The 24,130-nt window shown below is 38.6% G+C and overlaps 1 protein-coding gene and 1 pseudogene across 4 annotated transcripts in view; both read left to right on the top strand.

Moving 5' to 3' along the window:
• The window catches only part of Nubpl (nucleotide binding protein-like), a 199,588-nt gene that overhangs the window by 85,944 nt on the left and 89,514 nt on the right, over positions 1-24,130 (top strand). The gene's annotated exons all lie outside the window — the stretch shown is intronic.
• LOC102018574 overlaps positions 12,792-24,130 on the top strand; it is a 24,733-nt pseudogene continuing 13,394 nt past the window's right edge.

The following is a 24,130-nucleotide window of genomic DNA, read 5'->3' as shown; positions in this document are numbered from 1 at the left end:
ACAGGCATGGCTGAAAACATCAAATTAAATAAGTTAAATTAGTGTATTAACCCTAAATTATTCTATGCTGCTAAAATAGCAACTTATTGTTTGCTATATGCTAAGCCATATACAATACTGATTACTTGTAGTATTATCTTATTTAACCCACACAATTCTTGTAATAGACTGTATTCCGTTTGTTTTACAAATGAGGAAATTTAGACACAGAAAAATTAAATAATTCAGGTAGGATCCCAGAAGTAGTCTTGCTGGTTCTCTTGTCTGAGCTTTTAAGTAAATTGTACAACTACAGTTTTAAATTTTCCTTAAAAGAATGAAAGTACACTTATGTCATCCCTGAAGTGTTAATTGATACTAATATATTAAGAGCTTTCCTTTGTCATTTGCTGCAGATTTTATACATTTCTGAGAAAATGTCTTAGTAAATCTCATTTCTCTGACACTCTTTAATGCCTTTTTTATATTACATGTGAATTTCATTTTTATTAATTAGATATGTAATTTGTGGTTAGTTCTTATATGGTTGTACGCTATGAAGTCTTTTCAATAGTGTTTGACAGTGAGAAATCTGATGAACTTTTTTATGTGATGATATCAGTAACTATAGTAATAGAACTCACTTATTAAAGTAGAGCTTTAAGATTACATTTTAAATGTTCTTACCACAAAAATATGAGTATGCGAGGTGATGGGTATGTTTGTTAGCTTGATTGTAACATTCCACAATGTTAACATTTATCAAAATATCGCATTGTACTCTATAAATATAAATCATTATTTATCCATTAAAGGTAAAATAAAATTTAAAAAATTTAATTAAAGCTTTTCTACAATATTTACTATTTCAACTTGATCACACTACATCTAGGTACAGTGGTGTTTCCCAGTTACCAGAACATGGTGTTATTCTGTAAAGGGTGGATGACTTTCTGTCATGGTATACAGGGTCTGTTTTAATGGCACTTTTTCTTAGTAGTTAACTGTTGAGACTTCTATAGTGCTCAGAGGAATTCATGGAAGCAGACGGTCATTAGTAGTTGTTGTGTTTTGGGGTTTTGCAAGGAGAAAGAATATAACACAGGACACATATTTTATAAGGTTATTTATAATAGTCACCAAAAGAATCATATACAAGAGAGTGCAGGAAATCTGTCCACACACTAAAGACCAAAGAATCCAGCTGAGGGCCTGGATCCCTTGATAATGTCCTGCATGAGTCCAGCTGAAGACCTAGAGCCCATAACAATGCCTCCCTTGAATCCAGCTGGAGGCCCAGAGCCCATAACAATATCTCATGCAGACCTGTTTCATGGATCTTTGCTGGGGAGGCCCGAAGGTCAGTGGTGGAAGCTAGAAAGCCTGTGCCAGCAGGATGAAGGATCTGTGCTAGCAGGCTGAGGGATCTGCACTGGAGCCAGGAAGCAATGCCCAAAATAAGAACTAGAGCTCCCCTGAAAAGTACCACGGCCATTCTCAGCAACAGTGAGGTTGGGAGCTCCTCTGATGATCAGGACAACTGAGTTCTCATCAGAAAAGCCAAAGTGACAGACTTCTCCAGGAGACTGAGCAGTGCACCATCTTCCCCTCTGAAGCCAGGAAGCGATGCTCAGAGTGAGGACGAGAGCTCCCCCAAAGTGAACTGAAGCCATTCTCAGTGACAACAAGGTCCTGAGCTCCTTGGAGGATGAAAACAGCCCAGTTCATCAGGAAAGCCAGCGTGACAAGATCCTCCAGGAGAACCAACAGCTCCTTACAACTTCTTTCCACTTCCAGCAGGCTCCCAAGGGCTTCAACCAGCTCCCAACAGCCTAACTTTTTCTTCTCCAGTTCTGCCTCTTATGCTGCTGGCAACAGTCCCCAGGTGGGCCTCCCACTCCCAGCACCACACTTTCTCAGTTCAGCTGGGGGTTAGAAGTTGACCCCCAGTTGTCAATCCACTAGAGTAGTTCAGAAGACTAGTTACTAATCAGTGACAGTTTCCAGCTAACCTCAGGTATTGGGGTTTTGAAATCATTTTTTTATACCTCTGTGAACAAAAAGATTTAGGGAGAACAGATACTGTGAAAAGTTTAGGTCAAAATATTGAAGTTAGAGGGCATATTCCTTACAAATCTGCCTTTACTTTTGACACTGATTGCAAACTTAGGGATTTCCTTAGGTTTAAATCTGCTAGAAGGACTCACAGAATTCACTGAAAATGACTACACTCATGTTTATAGTTTATTGGAGGAAAAAGTTACAGATTAAAATCAGCTGAGAGAAGTGCATAGGGTAGAGTCATTGGGTTTACCAAATCTAGAACTTCCATTGTCATCTTGCTGCAGTATCAGGATACATTAGTCTTTTGGCGTCAATTATGACAATGTGTTGACTCTTGTCAACCAGGGAAGCCCACTTGAGCCTTGATGTTCACAGTTTTATTTGAGGTACTGTGATATGATCATAATTCATTGTCCAGGTGGCCTCCAGCTCCTCCAGGCATGACCCAAAGCTCCCATTCTAAATCACTTTACTGTACCATATACAGCTCTAGACCAGCAGGCAGAGACATTACCTCCTAGAAGCTGAAGTCAGCAACCAATTATTTTAGGGCTTTTTTTGGAGCAAGTTGAAACTTTTCACTATGTGGGTAAACATATTGCAGATCCTTAATCTGAAAAAGCTTTTTGAGCATTGACACAAACAGAAGATTCCACATCTGACCTTATATGATAGTTTGTAGTCCAAATGCATACACATTAAAAATATTACATAAAATTACCTTCAGGCTGTTTATCTAAAGTGTATGTGAAACATAAATGAATTTCATGTTTAGACTTGAGTTCCAACCCAAAATATTTCATATATGTGTGTGTGTGTGTGTGTGTGTGTGTATGCAAACATGCCAAAATATGAAAAAGTTAAAAATTTAAAACATTTCTGGTCCTAGGCTTTTGGGATCAGTGAAAGCCTGTAATGTGAACAATACTGGTTTCCGAAAATGAATGTACAGTATATCTAAAGCTAAATTAGATCCCAGCACTTGGGAAGCTGAGGCAAGAGGATCATTGAAGTTTGAGGCCAGTGTGGGCTACAAAGTGAGTTTAAGGTCAGCCTGAACTGCATAGTGAAACCCTGTCTTCAAAAAAAAAAAAAGCTAAATTAGAATATTAACCTAGCATGTATGAAACACTGTTAGTGAAAATTTTTAGGTATATTCCTTTATACTTACATTCCTTTTGGTAGTTATTGCTATTAAATTATAAATATAATTACCCTCTTCCTGTCTTTTTAAAAAAATCACTTTTATTACCCTCTTGTTTGTCTTCCCGGGTCACATTTCTTATTTGTGAAAGGTGTTGGTACTTCTCTTTTGCTCTGGTTCTAGCCACCATCCTGATTGACTTCAGAATTCATACAGTCTACTTCCTGTGCTAATCTTGCAATTTCTTCTCCTGCGTTAATACCGTCTACCTTCATTCTACCTTAACTGCCCATTCTCCTGGCACACCATCAGCCTCCTATTATGGCCACTGTGCTTCACGTTCCTGGATTGTTCCACTATGCTTTTTTATATCTTTCATTTCTTTCCTAACACAGTTATATGTGCTGATTATTTCTTTCGCTGGTTTGCTAATAATTTTAACTCCTTTGTCCCTTTGTCTTTCCATTGTGTTGTCAATCAGTTGGTACGTCTTTCTTCTCTAAATACATGAACTCCAGTTTAGAATGGATTCAACCTCTGCTTTTTCTCTTACATTCAGGCTGCTGGACACCTCTACGTATATGTCCCTATAAGTGTCATGTGAGTGGTACTATGAATTAATGACTTTTAATATTGCCCCGAATTCTTAAGGTATGTTTCTTTCATTCTTTTTTTGTCTTTATCTTTTGCCTAGAAACCTGTTATCCTAGGTAGCCATCTCTTGCATTCTCCATATGAACTATTTTAAAATCAGCTTTATTATTCTTCTCTCACTCCCTGGATTTAAATTTAATCCCTAGGATTAAAATGAATAATCACATTATATACTTCACAAAGAACTAAATTTATATACAAACTTTCTCAATTCCTAGGAAACCCCATTATAAATTTGAATTCATTTTGTCATTTTTCTTATGTGTCTTTGGCTTCTTTGTTTTTACTAACTCCCACCAGCATGTAAATATGCATGTGGCAAGTATATGGGCTGGCTGTGTAAAGTCATTTCCAAAGCCATCACCCTCAGTGTTTCAAAATAGAATTAGCATGTTGAATAATCACCTACTCCTCTTTATACCTACGTGAGGCCATCTGACCCACTTATAGCCAATGGTATATACGGGAAACTCTTAGTAGGGGTGTTATGGCTTATATCTAGATGTCCCCCCAAGCCTCATGTGCACATAGGTGGGGCTCTTGGGAGGTGACTGCATCATGGGTGTGTAACATTGGATTAGTCCACTGATGGGTTTAACATAGCTCTGAGTGTGGATAATGGATTTACTAAAGAGGGAAGACCAGGCTTATAGCCTAGATAGAATAAAGGGGGAAAGAAGAAGAAGTCTCAATGCTTCCTGCCTACCATGCCATGGACTGTTTTCCTCTGCCATGCCTCTCTGCCATCCTACCCAACTTGGAGCCACCCAAATATGGACTGAAACCTTTGCAAACTGTGAGCTAAAATAAACCCTTCCTCTTTAACTTGTGAGTGTCAGGTATTTTGTCTTAGCACTGAGAAAGTAACTAAGATGGGGGCTTCACAGTAAAATATTTTGTGCCCTAACAGAGACAAGTTTTGTTCTTCCCCTTTTTGTATGTGGGGAACATGATTTAAGGACATGATGCCTAGAGGTGGCAGTTGTTCTGTGGGAGAACAGGAAGATAGAAGGAGCCTTGGCCTTTGGTGATATCACTGAGATTTGAGGGGAAAAAAAGAAACCCACAACCCTTGACCTGTCTACTTTGTGACTTTTGTTAAGTAAGCAATAAATGTCCTAATGGTTTTAGCATTGTTAGATTTTCTCTTACTTGCAGTTAAAGGTGTCTCAACTTATGATGTAAGTTTCTCCCAGTTAAAATAAACAACAAACAAAAATAGAATCTGATATGATTGGGCTGAGACCCACACAGAACCAGACCAGACCTTCTGATGCGAGAGGAGTCTTTATTGGGGGGCGACACAGCGGGCCGCCCAGCGGACTAGGACAGCCCTGAGCTGAGCAAAGCATGGGGTTTTTAAAGCTAACTTTTGGGGAGGTTGTCTGTGGGCCAGAACATTTTTCAGGAGGGGGTGTCCACGGGCCCGAACAGCCCAAGCAGGGGGTGTTCGTTGGTCAGAACAGCCCGAGCCAGGGGGGAGGGGGGTGTCATTCGTGAGAGTTGAAGTCTGGTTCTGCCAAGCTGGATGAGGGCGAGGTTGGCTTTTGTTGAGGGGAACTGGAGGGGAACAGGTGAAGAGGAAGGAGTTTTTATTAAAGAGTTAATGAAGGAGCTTAAATCTCTCACGGGGAGGGGGTTGCCTTGTGACTTATTAGAATCTAGACTCTATGCTCCACTATATTCTAGCATAATCTTTATTCTTCTTTATGCCAAACTGCTGGAAAGAATGTCCTGCATCTGTTTCTCACTTCCTCATCTACCAGCTACTTCTGTCTGTATTTTATACTGTTGTTTTTGCAGGGTCACCAAAGATGCCTTAAAAATCTTGTATATACTCTGTTTTTCAATCTTTATTTTAGCTGATCTCTCTGCAGTAGTGGATCGGTTGACCTTAATCATAAAATATTCTTTTCTGTAGTTTCTCTGCATTCTCCTGTGGTGTTTACCTTTTATCTTTCTCATTCTGCTTTATAGGATCTTTTTTCTCTGCTTATTTCTTAAGTATCAGTCCTCAGGATAGGTATAATTATAATTTTATAGGTTTAGAAAATAAATAGTTCAAGGTCATATGCTTAGTAAGTGATGCAGCCAAAGTCTGAACATAGTGTAAAGCCTCTAAAATTTATCATTAGGAATCTTTTCTGAGTTTTTGCTCTCCCTGGACAATGTAGTCCTAAAGCCGAGGTACTTGTGTTTAGCCCAAATGTGTCTCCCAGGTTGTTTTTGCACCCATGGTAGCTGCCCAATGGATGGTTCTGTTTGACTATTTCATATGTACTTCAGAGTCATAAGGCACAGATAAGAACTCATCACTTTCTCACTCACCTGAAATTCCTCCTGCTTTTTCTGTGACAGACTCAGTTATTGGGCTACCATCCACCCAGCTATTCAGGCCGGAATCCTAAGTATCATTCTTGATTCATCCTTTTTCCTCTCTTTACTGCCCATATTCATTGTATCCTATTTTCCCATCTCTGTTGCTATCTGCCCTTCAAGGTAGCCTTCCCTTTTTGTTCCCTGAGAGGGTTAAAAGACTCTATACCCCATCCGTGTTGTAACCTGAACTAGTCTGTAACCTTTCCAAGGTGCAGATACTGTCATGTTACTGTCTTGATTTAGACTCTTTAGTGGAACTTGGACAAAAGTTCATGGTCTAATTCAGGGTAGTGAAGTCTTTCTTGGTAAGATTGTGATGTTTTACCCACTTCGTTCCAGCTGTCTGAAACAGTGTACTGTTACTGAATTGATTTTGTTCTCATTTGCCTCTCATGGGTGTCCAACCTTTTGACTTGCCTAGGCCCCACTGGGTGAAAAGGAATTACCTTGGGCCACACATAGACTAGGTAATATAGTTGATGAGTATTTAAGTAACAAAGTTTCCTTTTAAAATATACTTTATTGTAACAACCACAAAAATGGGCAGGTGCCCAGTGGCATAGTGGGGTATGGATGGAGGGGACATCTGGGTGACACGTTTTTGGGCCAGTATTGTTGGCCTAAAGGAAAACTGTATTGTAACAGTTTACTCCATTTAGATATGTCAGAGAGTGGCAAATTGAAGGACTGCAAGGGGCAGAAACTCTAGCTACAGCACTGCAGGTGCCCAGTGGGCTACCAGCTGGACACCCGCCTGATCTTTACTTCTACTTTCCCATTGCTGGGTTCCTGTCTTTTGTAGCTCCATCTTGTCCTTCATGTCTCAGCATAGATATTAGCTCTTTTGTGATAATCCCTCACCCCGCACTAAGTGCTCTGTGTGCTGTCCACACCTTGAAAAGGGCCACATACTCTCTGGTGTTGAGGCCTTTGCGTGTGTTTGCTGCGTCCTCTGCCTTTTGACTCTCCCATACTTTCATCGTGCCTCTATTCATTCCAGTCAGTCTTCTGTGATAGACCCACATTTTCCATCATTATAGCAGGAAATGCTTCTTATTTTGTGGAATTTGTAATGCTCTGTTACATTCTTCTGTTTTAGAAATTTAAGATTTTGAATAGTTTTTTTTCCCCTTAATCTAAGCTTTTGAAAACGAAACAAAACCAAATCCAAGCATGTTCTCTGGCTTTGTCCTTCTCCAAACAGTCTGACATGGCCTAACCTGAGAATCGATTGTGTGCCGAAAGTCAGCTGATCCTGTTTGTTTAAAAAAAAGGTTTTCAGCTTTCAGCCCTGGCCACTGAACCTGACAAGTTCTGACATCTCTTCTCTTGGCTGCCTCGTGCTTCTTTTCCTGTTTCCATGGAAATGGACATCCGATCACAGAAACATAGTAAGATACTGGTGGCTAATTGCTATTGCAGATTTCTGAATTTTCGTTGTTTGTGGAGTGATTATTTAGTGCCTCTTCCCCATTATGTAGTGGTGATAGTTAGCCAAGACATCTAAGGCAGTTTCTAGGCTTGAGCCTAGTTGATATTTCCCGGGTCACTGGCTGGTATCCTAAAATGTATTCCTTATTTCATCTCTTTGGGAAAATATATTTTAATTTGAAAACTGTAATTTTATCAGAAAGGTATACTAGATTTCAAGCTAGGATACCTGGCCATAGTTTTGTATTTGCTACTACCTTACTGGCTGACCTTGGTCAATTTTATAATATTTATTGAGTGAACCAATTGCTGCTACTTAGCCCTGGGCTTACTTATCTGTGACCCAGAGGAAGACTGCCATTCTGCCAATGTGTTTTAGTAGAAAGCATAGAAATAAGATATATAACCAATTTTACCTAAGGGAATAAACCAGATTTCTAGACATCTAAGACAGAAAAATGCTTTTAATCTCAGCCCTTTATTTTCTCTTGCAGTGATGATCAGAATAAGCTTGTCATATTGCTAGAAATGTTAGTGTAACATTACCTTTCTGATATGTACATGTTTTCCCAAAACAAATATACCCCCTATCATATATCAAACTATAGTGATTAAAATTATGGTTGAAAAATTCTCTTTATTTTCTCTTTAATGAAGGGAATTATTACATTGCTTATCCAATTTGTCTTTTATTCATATCCAGGATATGTGTGTGTGTGTGTGTGTGTGTGTGTGTGTGTGTGTGTATATATATGTGCTTATCTATGCTAGGTCAGGATTTCTTTGTAAATCTAAATTTAGAACTTGGATAGCTAGATTTTGTTAAGTGCAAGAAGGGACTGACATGCACATATAAAAAAGATTAGTGTTTGCCAAGCCGCTTCTTCAGCATGTAGTGTCTGCTCTATATCAAATGAACCTGAATAATTGAAATTGAATATGAACAGAATAAGTCTCTTTTTTGCATGACTACACAGAGTGCAGTATAGGCTTATACCACATTTCCACTTGTAGTTGCAGGTATACAAATATAAGCAATAGATGTTGTTGTGGTTTGTGTCTAGATGTCCCCCCAGAGCCTCATGCTGACATAGGTGAGGATTTTCAGAGGTGGCTGGGTCTGGAGTATGTGGTGCTGTGGTAAACGGTATGTGATTATTAAATTAGTCCACTTTTGGTCTAGCATAATTCTGGGTGGGATTAAGGATGGTATATATGGGACAGAAAGAGGATTGTCACTTGTTGCTTGCTTGCTGCCTTCTGCCTGCCCTACTTTTCCTCTGCGATGCCCTTTCATGTCAACCTGCCTTGGAGCCAGCTACCTATGAACTAAAACCTGTATAAACTATGAGCTAAATAAACCTTTTCTCCCTTAACTTGTGGATGTTGGGTATTTTGTCTCAGCAACGAGAAAAGTAACCAAGACAGATGTTTTCTGAGAGCCCCTAGCTCAAATGAGGTTCCAGTACCAGCGAGGCTAGCAACCTTGTTATAATAGGAGATTTTGGGTGTTTACTGTGTGCATTTCACAGGATACTTCTTTTTTTTTTTTTTAACCTGGTCAATGCCTGATGGCTAACTGTCCAGTCCATAACCAAGGGATCCCTAACACAAGAGACATGTTTTTATTGGCAGATACTTTTGTGGTTCTTATATAACCTGTGCCCAGTTTATACCTGTCTGATCATCACTCCGGTGCTGGCAGCTTCATATTGTGCTTTCTCTGACATCCCAGGAAAAATCCTGGCCCCGGATAGCCTGTGGTTCTTTAGATGTAAGGTGCAAACTCAGTACACCACTACAAGAGGAAGTAGGTTCTGAGATTTATTACTTAGAGATGCTGGGGATAGAAAGTAGTCCTGTTACTAGGTCCTGTAGGGGCGGAGAGAGAGATGGAAGAAGATGATGGGGAGGATGAAAAGCATATGAGCAATGGCATAACAATTAGCAGTATATATAAGGAAAGAAAAGGGGGTCACTAAGTTTACGGACAAATACTTGACTGCAAACAGTGGGAAAGTGGAGAGCCCCAAAGTTCTTACTTCTGGCCATTGGTTTAAGGTGTGATGTTCTACTTCGGAAGCCGAGGTAGCAACTTTTGGTGGGCTCTTTCTGTTTTGAAGTGTTAAGACATTATAAATAAATTATGGGAAATAGCCCAATCTATACTTTGTAATTGAGGTAGAGCTTTCAAATGGGAAAAAATGCCTTATTCAATTTGCTGTGAAGTTTGGTTCCCATATAGAGAGAGCCTGGAGTAGTTAGTGGTAATATCGGTTGCTCAGTGACATACTTGCAGGCTTCGGTAGATCTAGCTTAGGGCCTACTGCTTTTAGGTACAATGCTTTAGAGCAAAATAAAAATATTCCATACTTGTTTTAGTGTTATTAAATAATCAGAAAAAGATGTTCAAGAGATGTTGCCTGCTATTGTGACACTCGCCTGTAATCCCAGCACTCAGGAGGCTGAGGCAGAAGGATTACTGTGAGTTTGAGGCCAGCCTGGGCTACAAAGTGAGTTTAAGGCCAGCCTGAACTGCATAGTGAAACCCTGTCTCAAAAAGACAGACAGACAGACGCGTGTGCGCGCGCATGCACGCACGCGTGCACACACACACAAACCAAAGTAGGTCATTGTTGACTTTATGGATATTCCTTCAATTAAAAAATTCAGTAATGCATAAAACAAATTCATAATAATGCTACACACAGTATGATAAAACATACAGTGGATGTTTAAATTAAGAAATTTATTACAATAGCAATGTCTTTTACTATGAGAAAAATTTAAAAATATAAATATTAACCAAGTCTTGTGATTATACCTCATTTTTTTGACTTGCTGAATTCTTCATTTCCAAGATTTCTATTTGCTTCTTTTTCATAATCTCTAGCTCTTTGCTGTGTTTCTCATTCATATCATGAATTGTTTTCCTAATTTTATTGAGTCATCTTTCTGTATTCTTTTTAGTTTCATTGAGTTTCTTTGTAGTTATTCTTTTGGTTTGTTTATCGGACATTTTGTCAATATTCTTTACTTTGGGCTCTGCTGCCAGTTATTGAGTTTCTTTGTATAAATTGTGGTATCTTCATATTTTTCATGTCTCTATGTTGGGATTGATTTACCTGGTACATCAGATGTCTCTACCACTTTTACAAGGTGACTTTCATGGTAAATGACTTTCTCCTGAAGATGTCTTTTAGGCTATCCATTTGGTAGATTATGTTGGCTTTGGTTCTAGTTGTATGCCACAGTATAATTAATTTTTCAGTTAAAAGTGATGGCTTTGGGCATAGTGTATGTGGTGGCATGGTCAGAGAGCCCTTTTGCCTCTGAGGCCACATGGAGAAGAGGCTAGTATAGCGCTCCAGGTGGATGTGATTCACACAGCAGTAGGGGTGTGACACTTTGTGATACCTGCTGCATGGCCTGGAAGCAGTGGGAGTGACGGACATTTTCTCAGCAGCAGCAGCAGGAGTATGGTTTGCATTCACTTGGTCTAGGCAGTTGTGTGGGCCAGACCATGGGCAGGCCAGTGGCAATGGAATGCATGCCTTCAAGCCCAGCGGTGACACTGGGTCAGTGGCAGGCTAGCAGAATCTACACATGTGTATGCCATCTATGCTGTAGCAGCCTCTCTGGAGCTTGGGAAGAAAATGCATGGCCCTTCCCTGGAACAAAGCAATGATATAGACTCCACGTGGCTCCCCAGCTGTATCCAAGCCTGTGATGACTGTAGAACTCTTCTGTCACTAGAGTGGCACGTGTTCATGGTGATGGTTTCCCTTAGGATTTGCCCATTCACCCTTTCCCCTGGTGGAGAACCACTTTGACTAGAGATCTAGGATAGTGGCTGGAAGTGTGCTTTATTCTACTCTATGCCACCACCTCAGGGTGAATCGAGTCTATTTTTTTAATTCCTGCCCTTATTGTGTCTGACTCCCAAAATTTTAAGAACTTTTGGGTTGGAGTATTATTCTAATAGATCATAGATAAACTTCAAATGGATGCTGTCTTTCTTAAATAAGTTATTTTTTAAATAGATAGCAATTTGTGAAAGCATATGTTGTATAGAATTTGTTAAACAGAATTAGTTTGTCTATACAGAGATTGCATAGATAGGAAAAGAATAACATATTCTTGTTAAAGAGCATTTGATATTAGGATGCTTTTTTTATTAGAACAAGGTTCGATATGTGAGCATAAACTACTCTGAGCTTTAACTTCTTTTTTTGTCTTTTGAGACAGGGTCTCACTATGCAGTTCAGGCTGGCCTTCAGCTCACTTTGTAGCCCAGGGTGGTCTTGAACTTGCAATGATCCTCCTGCCTCAGCCTCCCAAGTGCTGGGATTACAGGTGTGTGTCACCATGCCCAGCCTTTCTGAGCTTTAACTTCATTATAAAATTGATTTTTAACTATAATGTAATCTGAATGATTGGATTTAATATTTGGGATACTTGAGTCCTCAAGCCTGACCCTTGAAGGTGAAATGAGTGAGCTGGCCTCTGGAGCCCTGTGGACCTGCGGTTACTTCTGGTGACCTGAGGCTGGTGCCCTGGGGTGGCCCCTCTCATGGCCCCAGGCCAAGTGTCCCATCACCCTGGGCCCTGGCCCTGAAAGGATGCTCACTTCTTGTATCTGCTGTCCTCGCTGATGGGTTTCCTGAGCCAAGCTGGACCCTGCTAGAAGTGAGAATAGAAGCAGATGAGATAGAAATGGGCTTGGAGGTAGAAGCTAAGGCTCCTCTGGCAGTGCCCCATTTCTTGTGGGACAGAAACTCTGAAGGGGAGGCTGAAGACTGGGGAGCCTCTGCAGAGGATGGAGAGGTAGCTGCAGGGCTCTGCCTTGACCTGGAAGCCAGCAGTTCTCCTCGTGAAGCCTAGGGGCTTTCACATGATGATGATAAAGAGTATAGCTAGGAAGAAGCAGACTGTCCCCAGAGAGCAGGGAAGGGGAATTACAGATGGCCAGTTTGCACCCTGCCCTCCAGCCTGCTGTTAAAAACCCTGCAAGATCCAGATGAGAGTCCCAGGGAGGGGCAGACTAAGGGAGAGGAAGCTGCTAAAGAGGAGGGAGTGACCAGGTTCTCTTGTCCTTCATCACCTTGTAAGGGTGGCCCTACCAGAGAGGAGCAGGAGGATGGAGAAGCTGTCAACAGAGGAGCTCCTGCAGCCCCTATTCCCCTGTTATCCCCAGGATCCAAGGACAACACTTGGGTGTATTGGCCAGGTTAGGACCCAGAGGCCCCTGTTTGGCCCCTGTGAGGATCAGCCTAGTAAGAACACAGATGAAGAGGAAGAAGAGAGGGACAGTGCTTTAGAGGAGGCTGAAGACTCAGAGGAAAAGAGGGGGAGGAAGGTGAAGACAGTGATTTGGGATCAGCTGAGGAAGAAGGAGAAGCTGAGGCTTTCTCCTCCACTCCACCAGCCACTTGCTGTGGGCCTGGGGGTGTGGATGTGGAGGAGGAAGGTGACAGGGAGGAGAAAGTGGACACAGGGAGGTGATTTGCAAGCAGCAGGGGAGAAGAAGCTAACTGGGGTCTGAGTGCTTCCCTTCAGGCCCAGAATCCTGCTGAGGGCCTGGACAGATCTACCTGGGGAGGGCACAAGGGAAGAGGAAGCTGCTAAGGACTGGGAAGGAACTGAGCCCCCACCCCTTTGTGGTGGCCGTCAGTGTCCTTGGAGAGAAGCCCTCAGCTCCCAGGCTACTCCTGAGCTGCCTCTCCAACAACAGAGCAGGCTTAGGTTGTCAGAGACCCCCACCCATGTTCTGGACCCCAAGTCTCCCCTAAAAGCCAGGAAGGTGCGTACCTCTAAGAAGGTCACTGCGCATTTCCTGGTGGTGTGGACTGGATCTGTGCAGGCAGCTGGCCACCAAGGCCCTGGGTGTAGCTTGTCCTGGATCACAGATGCTGCACCTGCTGCACTGGCCTGGCCCTGGAGGAGCTGGGCCCCTGCCTTATCCCTGCTTCAAGACTTGAAGCTTGGGGTCCCCTTGGGAACCCACTCCCATCTCTGGCCCTATCTTTGCTCCTTCTCAAACCCCACCTTACGTCTTGGTCCTTTCCAGGGCCCCAATCGAGGCCTTGCCCTTGAACCTTGCCACACCTTTTTCTTCTCCTACCGGTGAAGCTCTGCCTCCTTACCTGGAGCTCAATGGGAGCGTGACAAAGACCAAGTGGTTGTCTATTATTTAACTAGTTTGTTTTTGATCTTTTAATTAGTGTATGCTTGATACATAATGACTACATTCATCATGGGGAATATATATTGCATTTTCATTCTTTTTACTTCCTATTTAACTGTTTTTAATGTGTTGCTGATATGGCAAGTGAGTTTGAGACAGGTACTCACAAGAAAACCAAAAAGGCAGGAAAAGAACAAAGCTTTATTGAGCCGAATAATGGACAGTCTCTAACCAGAAGCCAGAGATGTCTGCCGATCCAGGTCTCACCTTTAGTGTAAGTATATCTTAGATTTTCATAGTAACCATTACCTCATTTTTGGGAATTTTATAAGAATGTCACATAATTGTCACAAGTTTTACATTTCCCAGAAGCTGACCGTTGCAGCTTAACTTTTAGCCCACTTCCCAGTTTGTTCTGTTTGTTCTGTTTGCATTTTATGACTCTGCTCTCCTTTATTATATGGGTTGATAACTAACCAAATAGGTGAAGAGGGAGGTCCACTACAGTGTAAGTAAACTTAAGTGACTTCTTTTTTTTCTTCTTTTCTTTTAATTTTAAAGAGAGTGGTAAAAGAAAAAAGGACAATGACAACATACCAGTATCACAGATATAAACAAAACAAAGCAAGAACATTAAAAGGGATACAGGATTTCAAAAGAAAATGATAGGAATTAACAATGGTTGTTATATTACATATTGTTATCTTCTTCTTTTTTTTTTTTTATATTGTTATCTTCAACTACCTTGCTCAGATTACCAGATGTAAGAATGGAAGATTGTTCAAACCATTAAAGAGAATAAAAAATAATTATTAAATACAATATTAGAGGTAATGCAGAGTTTCACTAGACAAGATGGTAGGAATTCACCAATAGTTATTCCATTGGTGACTTCTCTTAATATGGAGTTAAAAAAAGAAAATGGAGTCTCTCTTGCTGTATCATTGCTTTGTATCATGAATAATGCCTTTTGATTTATAGCCAAAGCACACAAGAATTAAAATATGAAGTAAGCAGTACTTTGAGGCAACATGATATAGCAAAAAGAGCATGAGCTTAGGTGAGGGATATATGGTCTCAAAATTGTTATTTTTTCTGAGCCTGTTGTCATGTCTAAACTGAAGATAGTTTCTACTTCATAGGATTGCTGTGATTATTAAATATGGTCAACCATCTAAAGTGTCAAGTGTTTTGCTTTGTACGTAGGAAATTGTAAATGGTATATTCTCATAAAAATTAATGTGGTAGCTTTGAGAAGAATCATTCAAGAAAATTTATATAGCAGTTACTAATTAACAATCCAATTCTTGTAGACCTTTAGTATTTTCACTTGTTTCCTTCCAGTCTTAAGGATCATATGTTATAAAGAGCTCTCTGAAGCACTTGTAGGATTATGTCAACTTTTAGGAGACAAAATTCAGAGATACATAATAGCTGTCTTTAAATGTGGAGAGGGTTGGAGCTGGGAATTTAGCTCAGCGGCAAATCGCCTGCCTGGCAAGCGCAAGGTCGTGAGTTCGGTTCCTGGTACCGGAGAAAAACCAAAAAAAAAAAAAAATAAATAAATAAATGTGGAGAGGGTTGTCATGTGGAACAAGGATTGTTCTTTATGTCTCAGGAGAGCAGAACTGTGATTCATACTGAAGACTACAGGGAAGATTTTTGTGGTTCATTACAATACAATTTCCAAAGATAGTATAGAAGAAGAACATCATTTTTTTGGTATGTGCTGGGCATTGAGGGTTTTTGAGTTAGTTTGAACATTTCTTCAACCTGGGATTCAGTAAAACTAAGCTACTTAAAAACACAGACCTTGTCTGTTTTGGGGACTACAGAATTTTTAATGTACAGTACCATACCTTGTACATCTGTTGAATGCATGAATGAATCAGTCAGTTGTTCTTGGAGGTCATCTGCAGGTTTCATTCCTATTTGCCATAAGTTCAGTGCTGATTTTTGGTTGATGCTTTGAGTTTTGTTTGGGTTAAAGATAATAGAAACTATGGGGAGATATTCCTTGGTAAGAAAGCAAAGGAGTTAGTGCAGGGTTTCTCAATAATGTTGCTATTACCATTTTTGGCTGATAATATCTCATTTTGGGGAGCAGTCATGTGCATTGTTGGATTTTTAGAAACATGATTTGCTGCTAAATATTCATCAAATACCAGTACCAACTTTCTTCCCCACCTGTACCAGTTGTGACAATAAAATATGTACCTACATGTTACCATATGCCCCTTTGGGGGCAAATTTGCCCTTCCTGAAACCATTGAGTTCCTGAACAACTCACTGGAACACACCCGTACAATCAGACAAACCTAATAATTAGACAAAGTTTAAAAAGTAATGTTGCTTAAGAAAGCTCAGTTAAACTGTTTAAGACAAACTCTGTACTGTTATAATTTGCATGTTGAGACATACATATACCTTTTAAGGAGAAAAGTGGTCTGTGTTATGCTCCTGGAAGTTTTACTTTCCTTTGAAATATAATTCATTCAAGTAGATTACCATTGTTCTTTTCTTTTCTTTTTTTTTTTTCCTCTTTTTTTTGGTCTTTTTGAGACAGAGTCTCACTATGCAGTTCAGGCTGGCCTTGAGCTCACTTTATAGCCCAGGTTGTCCTCGAACTCACAATGATCCTCCTGCCTCAGCCTCCCAAGTGCTGGGACTGCAGGCATATACCACCATGCACAGCCATTGTTCTTTTATGTTGGTAGAATCATTTATTCTGCTTTAGCCCTGGATTGCTTTGAAAATTATTATATGTTGAAATACAGATGAGGAGTGTTCAAAATCAGGGAGTGGTGAAATAGTGAGTGGTAACTATCAAAGATGAAGATAGCGTGAAATGTAATGATAGAAAGAGTAGCAGCCGTAGATAGCTCTGCAAGCGTTCTAGAAGCAGTAGAAACAGTTTTTTAAAAATTACGTATATTTTAAATTGTATTTTGATCTAAAGCTAGAAGTTTGATCATTTCATAATAAATATGATTTCATAAGTAATTATAGAATATGTTAGCCACATTGGAGGTCAGTCATTTTTTGGCCATACTAAGTTGGACTTGTTGAGTTCCCTCCCTAATATTTATGTTAATATTTCCTGTTAAGTCTAAATTGTAACCTTTAATAAATCACTGGTTGCATTGCACTTTAACTCAGTATATTTTCTTGTCACAACACACTTGATAACAAACATATCACAGGGAGCTGTTCATAATCCTGATTTAATTATAAGCTAGGCACTGTTACATTTTAATATATAGCACTTGCGTATATATTGTGATAGTCATTTCTAAAATATAATGGTGTTACCAGGCATTGTTATACAGGAACATCTGTCAGCATTTTTATTATAGACCCAAATTTATTTCTAAGGAGTTTCTGACTTGTCTATTTCTAAATTGCTTTTGGCTAAAACCTATACAGAAATTGTCAGCTGAAATCCAAGTTTTGTTATATTATAGAAGGAGAAATTGAAGCTCATGTTTTCAACTTCTTTATGTCACAGCATTTAAGACCCATTTAGTGGATTCAGGTGCTTTAAACTTGGTATTTATTTATTCCCTATAAACCCAAATGAGGAAATGGAAACTGACAGCCACTTAAATGGGCTTATTTCTTTTTGTGTGTTACATGGTAAAGATTTTGATGGACTTCCTTGGGAAGTATTTGTCAAATAGATGCATTACGCATTTTACTAGAACCATGTTATAATATGAAAGTGTCTATATAAAGCCTGTAGGTAACTAGATTCAGATTTGCTGTGAACATAGAGATTTGAAAAAGTAACAGTGATCATGTGATTCTGGAAATATGGCTATGGTTGTCAGTATTTGTCTAGTGATCTGTAGTTGGCATTATTTCCCTTCATCCTTTCTTGAGTAGTTTTACTACTACTTTGTAGTCCCTGACCTACTTGATTGCTACTTCTTCCTCCCTTTGTGAGATATTGCTACTAATAGGTGCTTCTATTGCATTATTTTAAAATTACTTTCAAAGCCATTTGAAAACCAGTTACTGCTCAGTACCTGAATGTGAACCTGAGATTTTGGGAATCCTCTTATGAAAGTTAACTTCTATAGAAAGTGGACTTTGTTACTGTAGAAGTTCATACACAGTTAAAAGCATGAAAGAGTTTAAGTATCAGAAATAGAGCAACATCATTCACTTATTCAGCAGGAATGTACATCTTACCCCCATATGAAGACTATCTGATATATAATAAAGAACAAAACAATCTTAATCCTTACATCTTGTATAAGATAGTAGGGAGTTAGATGGTATTCCAGTAAGCAAACATAGACTAAAGAGTGCTTATTTATTTTGATCAAGCGTATTTCAAAGACTTGCCCTTTCATAAATGATCCACAACACAGAAACCTACATTTAAATGTACACATTTTTTTGTGTATTAGGATGTCAATGTCAAACATATTAGTTTAGTTACATCTAAACTCTGGTTGTTTCCAGTGAGGGAACTCTTTTTGCATACATGTTTTAATTGGTAATTGTTATTCTCTAGGAATAATGACTTTTGTATATATTTGGCCACCTGAACAGTGTCATTTATTCTAATAGCTTTTCCTTGGTTTCCTGGTTTCGTTGGTTGATGTCTTTTCTTTTGCATAGTTTATACCTTTGTTTTACTTTTGTTATAGCATTGTCTGGCATCATTAGTTGAATTTTGAATAGTGACCATGATAGTAGATACTCTTTTCTCATATATGATGTTGATGGCAGTGTTTCCCTCTTTCATTATTAAGTATATATTAAATCCTTTTAGCAAGTTAAGGATATTTCCTTTAATTACAGTTCACAGATATTTAATTATTTGGACAAACATGATTATACTGCAAAGGATCTAACCTGTTAAGGACAACTGCAGAAATTAGACAAAATAACAGATTCGTAAAGCTTCTGGGAGAAGATGAAGCCCATAGAAATAGACCTATTCTCTCAAAACTGCTTGTTTTAAGGGTGTTTTTGAGCATAGCTTACCGGATTTGAAGCTGAGTTCTGCATATTCCTCACAGGACTGAAAGGGATAAGTCAAAATCTGGATATTGCGAATGTGGGGACTCGCATCTTACCTCAGAGTTGGAACGCAAAAGGCAGTTCCAAGAACTTGCAACATAATTTTTCATCATCTGCTGGATCAGGCATCTTAAGTCTACTTAAAATAGTATTGGATTGGTAGTTCTTCCAAAATCTAGCAGAAACAAGTGAAAGTTCTCTATGCAAGCGGATGTCATCATCCAATGCATCAGCTGTCCAAAACACAAACTAAGATAATCACCATAGAAAGACATAAGGTACCTTGAATAACAGCCAGCAGATACAACAGACAGTAGAAATAGATTCAGTGAAGATGGAATATTGAAATTGTTAGACATAGACTGCAAACAGCTAAACTTACTATGTTCAGAGACATAAAGCCAAGAATGAAAATTTAGGAAGGAGTTGAAAACCAGAAAATTTACCTAGCAGATCTGAAAAGGAGCCAGATAATTAAAAAAACTGAAAATATATATCATTTAAAGCTTTATCATCAGTGTTTTTGTTGTTGTTGTTGGTTGGTTTTGTGATAACAGGTATCAAATCCATGGTGATGAGCATACTAGGCAAGCCCTGTACCACTGAGCCACACACCCATAGCCCCAATCATTAGATTTTATATCAATTAGATACAAATGTAAAGAGGATTGGTAAACTGGAAGGCAGATCAGGATAAAAATCCACTATGTGATGTGGAATAGTAAAAAACAGGAAATCCAAAGAGGGTCAGGGACATAGATATTCAATGCAAAGAACTAAATATCCAGAGAGCCAATTTGAATCCCAGACTCCTTCTTTAGCTTATATAATATATTTGATTTAGATTACTTTTTTGTGCCTCTGGGCTTTATCTTTTTTGAAATGGAACCTGCTGTGTTAATGTGATTTTTACCTAGCCATAATTTTCTCTTATTTATTCATTCAATGAAAACATTTAGGAAGTATCTAGTATTTGCTATACCTTATGGCAGGTGCCAGGCATGGGCAGAAAGAACAGTTTTCTCAGGAGACGCTCAAAGGCTGCTGTCAAATTGTTAGCCTGTAGCTAGCTAACTGAATTTCTGGAAATGCCTAGTGTTCTGAAAGCCTAGAGTCAAATAATTGGCCTTTGGACGACTGTGCATGTTTGTGAATTACATTCAGGAATAACACTGCCTTTTCTAGCCTTCTTGAGAAAAGAACCTCAGTAGAAGAGATTCAGAATGTTATCCTCACTTATTAAAAAATATAGTATAAGCCAGGGGTGGAATTTGGAATTCACTTTGGCTGTCCAGATTTTAAGGTTTTTTTTTTTTTTTTTTGCTTTGAAAAGGAAGCTGGAAGATCTACCCAGGTTCTGTCTCTGCCTCTTACTGTTCTTCCTTCTTCTTTTGTAGTTAGAATAGATTTTAGACATATCATTTATTCTGTCTCAGATCCACTTACAAAGAAAGAAAGAAAGAAAAAGACAGCAGCTTCATTATATACTCTCAGAGCTCTATTGTGTTTAAAAATGTGAATTAAAGTATATTCAAAATTCTAAAAAAATCAGGAATGAGACATGAGATTTTGATAATTCCTTTTTTTGTAACTTACAATAGTAATTTTAAAACATGATAAAAATTGCTTAATTTAATGAACTATATTAGTTTTGGGTTTTTATCTAATTTTACATTTCTAACATGTATTTTTTGAATATACTATTGATTCAGTGCACCATTTTTAAGATTTAGGATTACAGTGGGTCTCTGTCTCTGTCTCTTTGTCTCTCTCCCTTCATCTCTTTGTCTCCTCTGTCTGTATCTCTGTCTCTGTGGCTCTGACTCTGTCTCTGTCAGTCTCTGTCTCTCTTTGTCTCTGTCTCCCTCTTCTTTCCTCTTTCATTCCTCTCTCTGCACCCCTCCCCCCGACATTTACAGCCTCCAGATTGGAAGAACTCACTCTTAAAACTATCTGGGCCAAATGACTTTCAGGATGGATTGGTCTTTGATTATTTTTTAATTTCTTGTGTTTGTTTTTTTGAGACAATCTGTAGTTTAGACTGGCCCTGAACTCACTCTATAGCCCAGACGGATCTCAAACTCATGGTGATCCTCCTGCCTCAACCTTCCAAGTGCTGGGATTACAGACCTGTGCCACCACACCTGGATCTTTCTTGCATTTTTTATTCATGTTTTCTTTCTCTTCCTCTGTCAGTTTTGTTAATTTGTTTTCTTTAAGTGATCCATTTCACCTGGTTAAAAATTTTTACTGGTATGATACTGTATTTAGTACTCTCTTATGATATCAAAACTTACAGTGTTGTTAAATCCCTTTTCTTCTTTGTTTCCTTAGCCTTGTCAGGATATTACTTTTATTATTATTTTCTGAGAGAAAAAGGTTGGTTTTATTGACTGAGTTTATGAGTTATTTTGTTTGTTTTGCTGAAGTACAGTATAATTTACATAGAATAAAATGTGAGGATAAGTAAATATTTTGGTGTATTGGGTATAGTGTGTACCCCTTGTAACCAGTATCCAAAACAAGACAAAGAACATCTCCATTACAAAAGAAAGGTCCCTTTGTCCCCTTCCAGTCAACTCTCCTCCTTGTCTCCAGAAGCCAGAACTTTTTCCTTAGCACATTTGCAGAACATAATATTTACATTCCTTATATGGAATTGATACATGTACATAACACATCTTGATTTCTTATTTCTTCCCCTTTTCCTGCCCCTTCTTTCCCTTCTTCTTCTATCTCTTCATTCCTTTCCCATTTCAGAAAGCTCCATCTCTCTACTTTCTATTTTGTTTGGCTCTTTATTTATATTTTAGGGTTTTTATTTAAGAAAAACCATGCAATCTTTAAGCATGTGTGTCTGATTTATTTCACTTAACATGGTCTCAAGGTGCATCTATTTTCCTAGGACTCAAATTTTCTTTTTGGCAAAGTAGTACTTCACTGTGTAAATAGTACATTTTCTGTATAACTTGCTGAATATTTTTTATCATAGAGTAGTTTTGCCTTTGCTCAAAATAAAGTTTTAGGGATTTACCAATGTTCTGTGTACTATTAGTTTATTCTTTTTAGTTGCTGAATATTATTTCATCTTATAAATAGGCCATAATTTGTTTATTCACTCTCTAGTTGATGGATGATTTGGGTTGTTTACATTTTGGGCAGCTTTTATGAATATAGCTGTTACTATATACATTTCTGTACAAGTTCTTTTGTGGACATGTGCTTTTAGTTTCTTTGAATAAATTTCTAGAAATGGTTTATTGTTGAGTTAGAGAGTATTTATACCTTTAACTTTGTAAGAAACTACTAAAGCATTCTCCAAAGTGAGCATACCATTTTATACTCCCACCAGCCTTGTGTAATAATCCCATCCACCTACATTTTTACCAAATTGAGTGTATTCTTTTTTACTATAGTCATTTAATGGGAGTATAGTGGTACTTTATTGTGTTTTAAGTTTTTATTTTTCTCATGACCAGTGGAGATGAGCACTTTGCATGTGGTTTTAGCTATTTGAATGTTTTCTTTTATGATGAACAAATCTTTTGCTCATTTTTAAGTTAGTTTTTGGGATGTTTACTTTGTAGGAGTTCTTTATAGTCTGTATATAAGTCCTTCTATATATTCTGGGTATGAGTCCTTTGTGTTTTTTCATTCTCTCTCTCAAACTTTCTCTCTGTATGTATGTATGAAGGGGAGAAAACATTTTCTTCTTTTATAATATTTTTGTACTAGTTTATTGTTGCAGTGGTTTATACTAGGTACCCTGTCAAAGCCTCCTGTGCTCATAGGTGGGACCTTGGGGAGGTGACTGGATCAGGGGAGTGTGGTACTCATCAGTGGTTTAGCCCACTGATGAGTTTGTCTCTCTTGATCCCTCTCTCTGTTTCCTCGTGCCATGCCATGAGCTGTTTCTCCTCTGCCATGCTTCTCTGCCGTGCTGTCCTGCTTTAGAGTCAGTTGACTATGGAATGAAACTTCTGTAAATTGTGAGCCAAAATAAACTTCTCCTTCCTTAAGTTTCGGGTGTCAAGTATTTGTCTCAGCAATGAGAAAAGTAAGACACTTGTGAAGACTTATATAATTATTTTCTAATTTTTTACTTGAATCTTGTTTTGAGTTATAAATATGTCTGTGAATGTTCCTCTGAGTTTTGCTTTGGTTAACTTTTTTTTTCCAGGCTGCAGGTGGGGGTGAAGGTAGGCAATCAAACCCAGGAACTTGTGCATGCTAAGCATGTGTTCTACCATTGAACTACCTGATTACCTCAGGGCAGTCCAGCTCTGACTGTCTCCATTTAAATATTATCATGTATTGCTTAATGTAGGATGTATTCTGAGGAATGTGTCAGCTGATTTCATCATTGTGGGAACATCATACAATGTACTTGCACAAGCTTAAAAATTATGGCAAACTACATAGGCCATGTGTGATATACATATACATAATGCTTTTAGAGCCATGATGAAGGAAGCAGCCCAAGAATAAATCAGACACAAGAGAAAATGATGCAATCAAGAGACAGTAAATGTGAAAAAAAAAAAAAAAGAGACAGTAAATGTGGGATGTCTGAGGCTGCTGCTGGCATAACATGGCACACTGTTTGATAGTGAATTTTAAAACAAAATATAAAAAGAGGGGAGTGTATTATAAAATAATGATAAAAAATATACCTTAGTAAATATATAAGCCATTAATATTTATTATCATTACCAATAGTATGTACTTTATGCAACTGTATGCACTATACTTTTATATGCCTGGCAACACAATAAGTTTTTTTTACATCAGCATTATTGTAAACATATGAGTAATGCGTTACACTGTGACTTTCAGATGACTACAGTGTCACCTGGTGATAAAAGAATTTTTCAGCTCCCATATAATCTTATGGGAGAACTGTATAATTGGAGATAAGAAACATTGTGGTCATTTTTTTGTGAAGTACTTGTTTATGTTTTTGTTCAAATACTAAGTCCATTTTTGCTTTTATTTTCCTTAGTGACTTACAGGAGTTCAGTATATATTTTGCCTTGCCTTGCCCCTCCTTCCCTTCCCTTCCCTTCCCTTCCTTCTCTTCCCTTCCCTTCGCTTCCCTTCCCTTCCAACCCCACCCCACCCTTTCTTTTCCTGTGTTTTTTTTTTTTTTCTCTAGTTTTGGGTATCAAATACAGGGCCTCTTACATGCTAGGCAAGTGCTCAACCACTAAATTATATCCATAGCCCATAAAGTTACTTTTCTCTCCAGATTTTCTTGA

This window comes from Chinchilla lanigera, unplaced genomic scaffold, assembly GCF_000276665.1.
Source record: "Chinchilla lanigera isolate Chin_1 unplaced genomic scaffold, ChiLan1.0 scaffold00008, whole genome shotgun sequence".
NCBI lineage: Eukaryota > Metazoa > Chordata > Mammalia > Rodentia > Chinchillidae > Chinchilla > Chinchilla lanigera.
The sequence above is the reverse complement of the archived record's forward strand: the minus strand, read 5'-3'. Positions and strand labels throughout refer to the sequence as shown.